Below are 10,722 nucleotides of genomic sequence, written 5' to 3'. Positions count from 1 at the left end.
CAGGGGAATCTTCCCAATCTAGGGATTGAACCTGCATCTCTTACATCCCCTGCACTGGCAGGAAAGGTCTTCACCACTAGCGCCACCAATTAAACGTTAAGAATCAGAAGGCATCATCCCCAACCTATCTAGTAAAGGACCTCATTCTTTTTTTTAAAAGAATATTTATTTATTTGGATGTTCCAGGTCTTGGTTGCAGCACACGGGATTTTAGTTGCAGCATGGGAACTCTTAGTCGCTGTAGTATGCGAGATCCAGTTCTCTGACCAGAAATTGAACCCAGGCCCCCTACACTGGGAGTGCAGTGTCTTAGCCGCTGGACTACCAGGGAAGTCTCAAGGACAGCATTCATGATGAAGGTAAAACTTCACAGCAGGTGGAATGATGAGAGAGAAAGGCTGGCCTCCAGAAGAAAAGGGCATTCCTCAAAACTGGGGAACCACTGGGGGCAATCTCAAAAGTAGATGTAAGATTGGGAAGTGGGATATCAGATGAAAGAGTCTTTGAGCATCTTCCATCCAACCACTGGCCTCCATCTACTGCTATGGATTTGTTGGAATTTATTGAAGGCCCAAGTACGTTAAAGTGATGGATGCTATCTTTGACCTCAGGGATATGGATATTGACCAGTGGAAATGAATGAAGTACTTCTGAAGTTGCTTAAAAAATTGCAACTCAAGACTCTTCATCAGCTTACAAGAGTCATTATAATCATTCAACCAATGAATTGTTGACATACTATTTCATCTACTCTACAGATGACTATTACGAGTGGCAATGTGACCAGTCATCCTTAGAGACTTTTAATTTTCTCTTGGTAGTTAGTTTCACATCATTTCCTCCTGTAGCAATTCTTCAGTTTGTTTGGAACTAAATTGTTTCAGCATTTACCATGTACTGTCGGAGCTAAAACCTGGACACACTTGTAAGCAGGCTTTAGAGTGAGTCTTTTGCAAAAACAGTCTCAGAATCCCAATTTCTCACCTTCGTCATTTGACAGTGTCCTCAAAGCCAGAAAGAATATGTTTGTTTTGTTTGTGTCTTTGACTTGGTCAGTATCTAGTAAACAGAGTATTCCATTACCACTGACTTCTCACTGTTACTTTTCCCCAGTTAATATGATGTGAAAGTATTCACAACCCATGTTACTCTCTCAACCAAATCCTATCTCCAACCCTAGAATGGTTTCTTATCCCCCAAACAGTGGTGCAGACTCAAAAACTATCAAAATGTTGAAGTTGAAAGTTAGAGTATCTTATCCAACCACACCCTCTTACAGTGAGAAAACTAAGGCCAGAGAAGTTATAGGACTGACAAGATTATGCAGAATCCAAGCCAGAATCCAGGTCACAAGATATGCAGTTTTGCAGTTAGCGTTTCCTGTGTGTTTTTGTTTCTGTTCCACCCTCACCTCTCTGTCTATGTGAGCCATATTAAAGATTTTGATCCTTATCTTAAAAAGATAGAAAATCCACTGAAGGATTGTGAGCATGACCTGATGGATAAATTTAAAAAAAAAAAAAAAACTCCCAGTGGCAAGTAGAGGATGGATCGGAAGGCGCAGAGTCACAAAGAAGTGTTATTGTTTTCCTTGATCTCAACCCTGAAATGGCCCCACATTCGTCCTGAAGCCCACCCACCCTGGCCGCAGTTCAGTGTCCTTGGATGGACACTTGACCCCAGGGCAACCATCAGCAGTTCTGACAGTCAGAGCAGTGAGTCTCCTATTCTCTCCTCAGAGAGGCTGAGTGAGTGCCTGGCACAGACCTCCAGGAATCTATGTTTACAAAGCCTCAAATGATTTCAGCGGTCAGATTTCAGAGCCACCACCCTGTGGAATGTGAATCGAGAGACACAGAAATAGCTGTCAGTGGTAGTGGGTACCAGACTAGGGTGGTCATGATGTTAGGACCTGAGGCCATCTGGGGCCAAATGCCAAGTGAGTGATTAGAAGACATTGCTTGAGGGGTAGAGGAACAAGAGAGGCAGAAGAAACACAGGGACCTCTGTTCTTGAATTTCCATCTGCTCAAGACCTACTATATTTCATTTCATTTCCCCATGAAAGTGAAAGTGAAAGTCACTCAGTCGTGTCTGACTCTTTGTCACCCCATGGACTATACAGTCCATGGAAGTCTCCAGGCCAGAATATTGAAGTGGGTAGCCTTTCCCTTCTCCAGGGGATCTCCCCAACCCAGGGATCGAACCCAGGTCTCCTACATTGTAGGCAGATTCTTTACCAGATGAGCAATAAGGGAAGCCCAAGAATACTGGAGTGGGTAACCTATCTCTTCTCCAGAAGATCTTCCTGACCCAGACATCAAACCAGGGTCTCCTGCATTGCACGCGGATTCTTTACCAACTGAGCTATTTCCCCATAGTTCTAATAATATTGGATCTTTATACTAATCCTTCCTTCCAATGTCCCGTGTGTGTGCATGTGTGTGCATACATGCACACGTTTGTGTGTTTCCTTCCTGTTGGAACATCCATCACACTGGAGGAGGTCTCTAGACTCAGCCTCTTCCCTAATCTTCCCCTCCCTTAACTCTCTTTTCTTCCTCACTTCTTCCACCCCAACCCAGACCTTGATCAAAGCCTTCCTCTCCTCCCAGAAACTGATGGTTACTAAAAGCCTGATAAGAGTTTGGTGTACTATCTGTAAGCAGGCATATTTCTCTTTGAGAATCTTCCCAGGATTCCTGTAGCACAAAAATGACAGGCTCTTGGAAAGTGTAGGGACCAGAGAGGGCTAGGGAGGAGGCTATTCATGATGTCCTCACTGGGGGCTCCCTTACTTCACACTTTTAAATCATACCACATAGATGAGATCGGACAAAACCTGTTCAGGAAGCTCTGACTTCCACATCTATTCAGATCCTTTAATCTGAAAATCATGTTGTATTATGGGGTCCAAGAGTTAGCTAAAGGTCCCACAGGCCACAACTACAATCCTGAACACCACAAATAAAAATCCTGCAACAACTAAGACCCAGGGCAGCCAAATAAATAAATAAAAATATTTTAAAGGCTCAAAATGAGGGGAAGAAAAGTTATCAGCCCCAAGAAACTTTATTTCTAGTCAAGTAATCATCAGTAGGTGAATACACATATACAAGGGCTTCCCAGCTGGCGTTAGTAGTGAATCCCCCTGTCAATGTAGGAGATGTAAGAGACATGGGTTCAATCCCTGAGTCAGGAAGATCCCCTGGAGGAGGGCATGGCAACCCACTCCAATATTCTTGCCTGGAAAATCCCACAGACAGAGGAGCCTGGCGGGCTACAGTCCGCGGGGTCAAAAAGAGACACGACTGAAGCAACTTAGCACACACACAGACAGACAGACACACACACAGAGACACAGGGAGATGGATGGCCTGGAAGAATTTTCACCAGAATGTTAATTGAGATTACTTTAGCATGAGGTAGTCTATGGTTTTGTTTTGATCTTTTTATGTTTGCTTGTTTGTATTTTTCCTAATATTTTGTAATGAGCATTACATTTGTAATAGAATTGTGCTAGTACGGAAAGAAAACAAAAGACTGAAAACAATGTTCTTCTAAGAAAAAAAAGGAAGAGAGGCAAGAAAAAAAAGGAAGGAAGAAAGAAAGGAGGGAGGAGGAAGAAAAACTTCAGAAATTTATTATTAATCATTCGCTGTTTGTAAGCCACGCTCAATCGTGACGTATGTGTCCACTTGCTCTACAGAGTGAAGCTTCCTCGAGATGTGCGTGGGAAGCGTGGAGGCAAAATGCACCCCCGAGAAGAGCAGAGAGAAGCCATGTGCACCGGAGAAGCTGCTCTTGGAGCAGAGGATTTACTCAATAGTACAAACACTTTGTTCCTGTTTCAAGTTTAAATTATAGCCATGGCGATATTGAGAACCCGATGAAAGGATCGTTCAGGTCAACTTCAAAGCGGAGCTGAGATGGGGGATCTGTCAGCAGAGTGCCGGCCCCACCTCACCTCCACTCCTCTCCCAGCCCGCCCGCTCACTTTGTAGGTTCTCTGGGGGATTTCACTGATGGAATCAAGATGGGAGACTTCAAACATGCTGCTTGTCTGTATTTTTCTTTTCCTTTTTTCCCCCTCACTTGCTTATTTCCTTGTCTGTTTACTCTTTAGAGGTCCCTCTCTTTCTCTCACATCCAAGAGCCTCGGATGAAAGGTCCTTAAAACCAGAAGCTGCGGGGCTGTGTGCACACAGGGTGTTGAGTCTGTGACTCACAGTTCATTCCTGATTGAGGAGTGGGTGGCTGGCTTTTCTGGATCCCAGGGCCTAGCTGGGGGCTAACCCAGAGCCAGCTTCTCGCTAGCATGAACCCTGAGTCATTTTGGCTTTTTGTTGTTGTTCAGTTGCTACATTGTGACCAGCTCTTTGTGACTCCGTGGACTGCAGCTCACCAGGCTTCCTGATCCTTTTTTTTTTTTCTTCTGCTTACAGGAATCCTTTTAATTTTAAAGATTATTTCAAAGATCTCTAAAGGTCTCTTGTCATTTTCTTTAGAAAAATTAATTTATTTTAATATCTTGTATACTGATAAGCTTCAAACAGGTCAAGCTTAAGTGAGCATTATAGTGATCAAAACTGCAATTTAAATTCCAGGCCTCAGAGGCCAACATTTTAGAGAAGGGCATTTCTTTCCTTTACTAATAACAGTCATTAGCAATTGTGTTTTGTTTGCATACAAGGCATTTCTACATTATCTTGGGTGAAACTTTCTACAATCCTGAGCAGGAAACAGGGCATGTATTGTATTACCTTCAGTTTACAAAGATGGGAAACAGAAATTAAAAGAAGTTCAGTGACCCACGGAAGAAGGTAGCTCCTGGAACATGACTGGGCACAATTTTTCATGCCCACCACTACTCAGCTCTGTTCTTAGAGAGAAAGAAGCTCTTTTCCTGAAATTTGCTTCACTGTCTGCAGATCATCATGGTCAGGATGGTGCTGGGAAAGAAGCTGGAAGCTCTCTAAAACATATTTCCAATAAAATTGTGTGTTTCATGTTTTTTTCGAAAGAGGAAATGCAGATGGCCAACAGGCACATGAAAAGATGCTCAACGTCACATCAAGGAAATGTAAATCAAAAACCACAATGAGAAATCACCTCACACCTGTCAGAATGACTTATCAAAAAGAATACAGCTAATAAATATTGGTGAAGACGTGGAGAAAAGGGAACCCCTGTACACTATTGGTAGGAATGTAAATTGATGCAGCCACCGTAGAAAATCTTACAGAGGGCTCTCAAAAAACTAAATTAGAACCTCTATAAGACCCAGCTGTTCCACTCCCAGGAATCTAAAAGAAAAAAAAAAAACACTAATTCAAAAAGATACATGAACCCTAATGTTCATAGCAGTATTATTTATAATAGCCAAGATAGGAAACCAACCTAAGTGTTCATCAGACGAATGGATTTGCTTCAGTCATGTCCAACTTTTTGTGACCCCATGGAATGTAGCCTGCCAGGCTCCTCTGTCCATGGGATTCTCCAGGCAAGAATACTGGAGTGGGTTGCCATGCCCTCCTCCAGGGGAGGATCAAACCTGAGTTTGATGCCATGAGTGGAGGATGCAGGAGTGGGTTGCCATGCCCTCCTCCTGACCCATGGATCAAACCTGAGTCTCATGTCTCCTGCACTGGCAGGCGGGTTCTTTACCACTAGTGCCCCCTGGGAATATATAAAAGAATGGAATTTTGCCATTTACAACACCATGGAGGGATTTGGAGGGCATTATGCTGAGTAAAACCAGTCAGACAAAGACAAATACTGTATGATATCACTTATATGTGAAATCTAAAAAAATACAGCAAATTAGTGAATATAACAAAAAAAAGCAGACTCCAGATGTGAAGAAAACACCAGTGGTCATCGGTGATGGGGGTGGGGCAATATAGGGCTAGGGGAGTAGGAGAAAAAACAAAATATATTTCCAATAAAACTGTATGTTTTATGTTTAACAACATTATTTATTTAAATATTTTAACATGTGTATGTCATTTTGATCAATCCTTATAATATTTGAAAACTCACTGTCGAATAAAAGTTAAACACAGTCTTAGAGACATAAGAGACCTAGACATTTAAGTTTATACACATATTTTTATTATAAAACATTGTGATAGGGTGGTTCCTAAACTTTCAAGCATAACAAGATAATAAGATAAAATTCTATGGGAGAAGTGGAATGGAAATACAAGTTCACGGAAGCAAAGGAACATTGCAAACTTTCCCACGATGAGAGAAGGGTTTTTCCATGTTTTACTGATGAATGACAGTGGTTATAAAATAACTATGGTATTCATAGTTCAATGAATATATATAAGAGAATAATACAATAGTGTATGTTTGAGTACCAATGTTTATACTACAATAGAAATTGTATCAGTTACAACAAATTATATCACTGAGAAAAAATTTTAGAAGTCAAATTGTCTTGAACCATGAGGGCTTAATGGAGAAAGAAATGCAACCCACTCCAGTATCTCTGCCTGGAGAATTTCATGGACAGAGGAGCCTGGTGGGCTACAGTCCATAGGGTCACAAAGAGTCGAACAAGACTGAGTGACTAACACACACACACACATGAGGGTTTACCTCAAGTTTAAAACATCCTTTGGTGGAGGGTGGTGCATAAACAAACATTTTGAAAACCAGTGCATCAGCATACCCATGGCCTCATCTGAGGTTGGAAGAAGCTGTGAAGTGTATGTTTCTTAGTGAATTATTCAATGGGAAAGAGAAACTTTCAGTGGAGTAGCACAGAGCAAAGCCAATTTGGATATGAGGCTTCATTTTGGACTGAACTTGATCCAACTTTTTAAAAGCTCAAGATGACCCAAAATCTGTGAGGGTAGGGGATTTGACAGAGTATTTTTAAAGGCAACAATTAGGTAAGAAAGTTGAACTATTTTGTGTTTGTAATTAACTGAGTTCTGACTGTTCAAGAGACCACTTACATAACATCTTTCCACTGAAAAAGCAGAACTCTTCCTTTAATTAACTCAACTGAGCTGTGTGAAAGAGCTAAGGAGAACCAGAGTGGGTTGCCTATAAATTAAGGCAGCCTAAATATATCACTTAATAATGACTTAGCTGGGGGTTTTAAAAATTCATTCATGTAGCCATATTGCTATAATGAGATGGGCTTGGTATACATTTTATTCTTGTTTTTATGTGAGAACTGGGAAAATGTTCATATAAATAAGTATATGAAAATGAAAGATACTTTGTTATAGCAAAGTCCCTCAACTCTTTGAACTCCTTTAGAGTCTTCTGTAATCAGCTTACAACTGAAAAAGGTCATCTTTCAATTTTATTGAAAGTAAGTATTTGGAAACCATCTGAGTTGGAAAAATGTGTGTCCCTTGATTGTTAGAATCACTCACTTTCTGCACATCATTGCCAATCATTGTTCTTTAGTCGCTAGGTCATGTTTGACTCTTTTGCAACCCCATGGACTGTAGCCTGCCAGGTTCCTCTGTCCATGGGATTTCCCAGGCAAGAACACTGGAGTGGGTTGCCATTTCTTTCTCCAGCGGAAATTCCTGACCCAGGGATCGAACCTGTGTCTCCTGCATTGGCAAATGAATTCTTGACCACTGATCCACCTGGGAAGTCCATGATTGCCAATACGATACATCAAAAGGTCCTTTGTTAGGTATTCTAGAGGTTGTCAGACTCAGGACAGCGCAGTGTTGCTAGGTTAGAGATGGATGATATCTTTACTTTGGATGGATGAAGGACAGTTATAAATGTGGAGGTAGCCTGAGCATCTTCTGGCCTACAGGTCCCTTGCTAGGCAAAGACATATGAAGAAGTTGACGACTGAATTTGATAGCTTTAGCTATTTGCGGGACTTCCCTAATGGTCTAGGGGCTAAGACTCCGTACTCCCAATGCAAGGGTCCCGGGTTTTATCCCTGGTCAGGGAACTGGGTCACACATGCTGCAACTAAGGGTTTGAGTGCCAACTAAAAGAACTCACATGCCACAACTAAGACCCCACACAGCCAAAATAAATATTTTTTAAAGAGATATCTGTGAGCCTCTTGGAAAGACTTTGTATATTCCAGGGTAATGTGTTTATGAAATAATGGAAAAATGTACATTTGTCTCTGCCCCCGTTCCTGGCACAGAGCCCCTGAAACTCTTGTCGTTTCCTGGGTGGGAGGAGTGCCGCTCCGCTCCCCCTTCTCTTGAGAAAGGAGAAGGGCTGCAGATAAAGCTGACGATTGATCATGCCTCTGTGATGATGCCTCCATAAAATCCCCAAAGCACAGGTTCAAGGAAGTTTCTGGGTTGGTGAACAGGTTTTAGAGCTGGGAGAGTGGTACCCAGACAGAACACAGATGCTGCACACACACTTCCCTCCTAGCTTGCCACATGTACCTCCTCCATCTGTGTGTTCACCTATATCCTTTATCATATTCTTTGATAATAAACTGGTAAGAGTCAAGTAAACTCTTTTTCTGGATTCTGTGAGCTGCTCTAGCAAAGTAATCAAACCCAAGGAGGGGATTGTTAGAACCTCCAATCTACAGCTGGGTGTCAGAAGCCCAGATGACAACTTTGGCTTTCAACTGGCATCTGAAGTGTGTGTGTGTGTGTGTGTGTGTGGTGGGGGATGGGACAGATAATCTTGTAGGACTGAACCCTCACTCTGTGGAATCTGATGCCATCTCTGGGCAGACAGTGTCAGAATTGATTATACTGTGAGACACTCACCTGGTGTCCTTCTTGTTGTGGAGAAAACCCTCCACACATTTGGTGACCAAAGTGTCAGAAATGAAATGCCCTGTGTGAGCAAGAAAGAAGACACACAGGGAAGAAACACACGGAGGAAAAAATGACTTTTTCTATTACCAGGTTCCAGCCTGAAGACCACTGCCAGGGGATCTTTCAGGCTCCAACATTCCTCCCACTTCTCCATCCTGTTACCTCTTGCTTCTCCTCCATGGCACCTTCTGGGACACCTGTCTGCTGTCCAGTCTCCTGTGTGGCCTCTTGGCTCCACAGTGACTCTCCGGTTCAGTTTCATCCCTTCCCTCTTTTCCAGACAAGCATCTTAGAACTCAGACTGAGTTTAGTCCAAAACCAAAAAAGAATCAGCACAACAAAAACAAACATTTGTTTTAAGAATACTTGCATAGGATTCCCCTGGTGGTCCAGTGGATAAGAATCCAGCTGCCAATGCAGGGGTCACGGGTTCGATCCCTCTTCCAGGAAGATTTCACATGCTGCAGAACAACGAAGCCCATGTGCCGCAACTACTGAGCCTGCGTTCTAGAGCCCAGGAACCTCAGCTACTGAGCCTTGGTACTGCAGCTTCTGAAGTTAGGGGGCCTGGAGCCCACGCTTCACAAGAGAAGCCACTGCAATAAGCCCATGGCCTGTAATGAAGAGCAGCCCCCACCCACCGCAACTAGAGAAAGCCAGTGGGTAACAACAAAGACACAGAGCAACCAAAAATAAATAATATGCGAAAAAGAATACTTGCTTAGCTCAGTATTAATAGCTCAAAATTAAAGAGGTCATCTTAAGTACCTCAGCAAGGTCAGCGGGAGAAAAAAGGTAAATGGCTGCACAAACAGCATCAGTTATTGATTACCTACCGTGTGGTGAGATCCTCCATACATTCGCTGAAAGATTCATCATAATAAAGATATGCTAGGGACTTCCCCAGCAGTTCAGTGGTTAAGGCTCCACCTTTCAATTCGAGGGGTATGACTTCAATCTGTGGTTGGGGAACTAAGAGCCCACATACTATGGGGTGCAGCCAAAAAAGTTTTTTAAATACACTATTGTCAATTTTATCCTCATCCTACATATGAGAAAACTAGGGATCTAAGGGGTTAGATAACCTGCCTTTAGGCAAGTATCTAGTAGGGCTTCAGTTATAACCCATAATGTTCTGATCCCCAAGTTCAGTTAACCATTATGCCTCCTAACAGCAAATACGTGTAAAGTGACCATTTATTGCTCATGTGATGTTCCAAGAGTCACTGCCTTCCTGTGCCCTCCACACCCATCCACTGACTTTGGTCCTTCTTCGTTTGCTCTTCCCATTTTTTTCTTTAGGTTCTTAAGTCTTCTAAAGGCACCCGTGAGCATTCCATCATTCCTCCCAGGGTTAAAAAGCTCAGCACACCCTGGTCTGGTGGGAAGAATATTCAGGATTTGGGCCTGTTTCCAATGTCACATTCCATCTCTGGACTATTTTTTCCACTGAAGCCCACACAGAGTAATTAATATCGAATAGTAAGACAAATTCTTCAATAATTATCACCTGGAAAGGAGCCAGTCAACTAGCATCAAAGCCAGACTCAGTGTAATTTGGTTCCATTGAGCTGGACAAATAATAAAGAAAAGAACATTTAGTCACCACTGGAGTATTTGGGCTTTAGTGCAGTCATAAAATCTGGACAATAACCAAAGATCAGATCAGATCAGCCACTCAGTTGTGTCTGACTCTTTGCGACCCCATGGATTGCAGCACGCCAGGCCTCCCTGTCCATCACCAACTCCCAGGGTTCACTCAGACTCATGTCCATCGAGTCAGTGATGCCATCCAACCATCTCATCCTCTGTCATCCCCTTCTCCTCCTGCCCCCAATCCCTCCCACCATCAGAGTCTTTTCCAATGAGTCAGCTCTTCGCATGAGGTGGCCAAAGTACTGGAGTTTCAGCTTTAGCATCATTCCTTCCAAAGAAAT

Source organism: Bison bison, unplaced genomic scaffold, assembly GCF_000754665.1.
Source record: "Bison bison bison isolate TAMUID 2011002044 unplaced genomic scaffold, Bison_UMD1.0 scf7180017864241, whole genome shotgun sequence".
In the NCBI taxonomy this organism is placed as follows: Eukaryota; Metazoa; Chordata; class Mammalia; order Artiodactyla; family Bovidae; genus Bison; species Bison bison.
The sequence above is the reverse complement of the archived record's forward strand: the minus strand, read 5'-3'. Positions refer to the sequence as shown.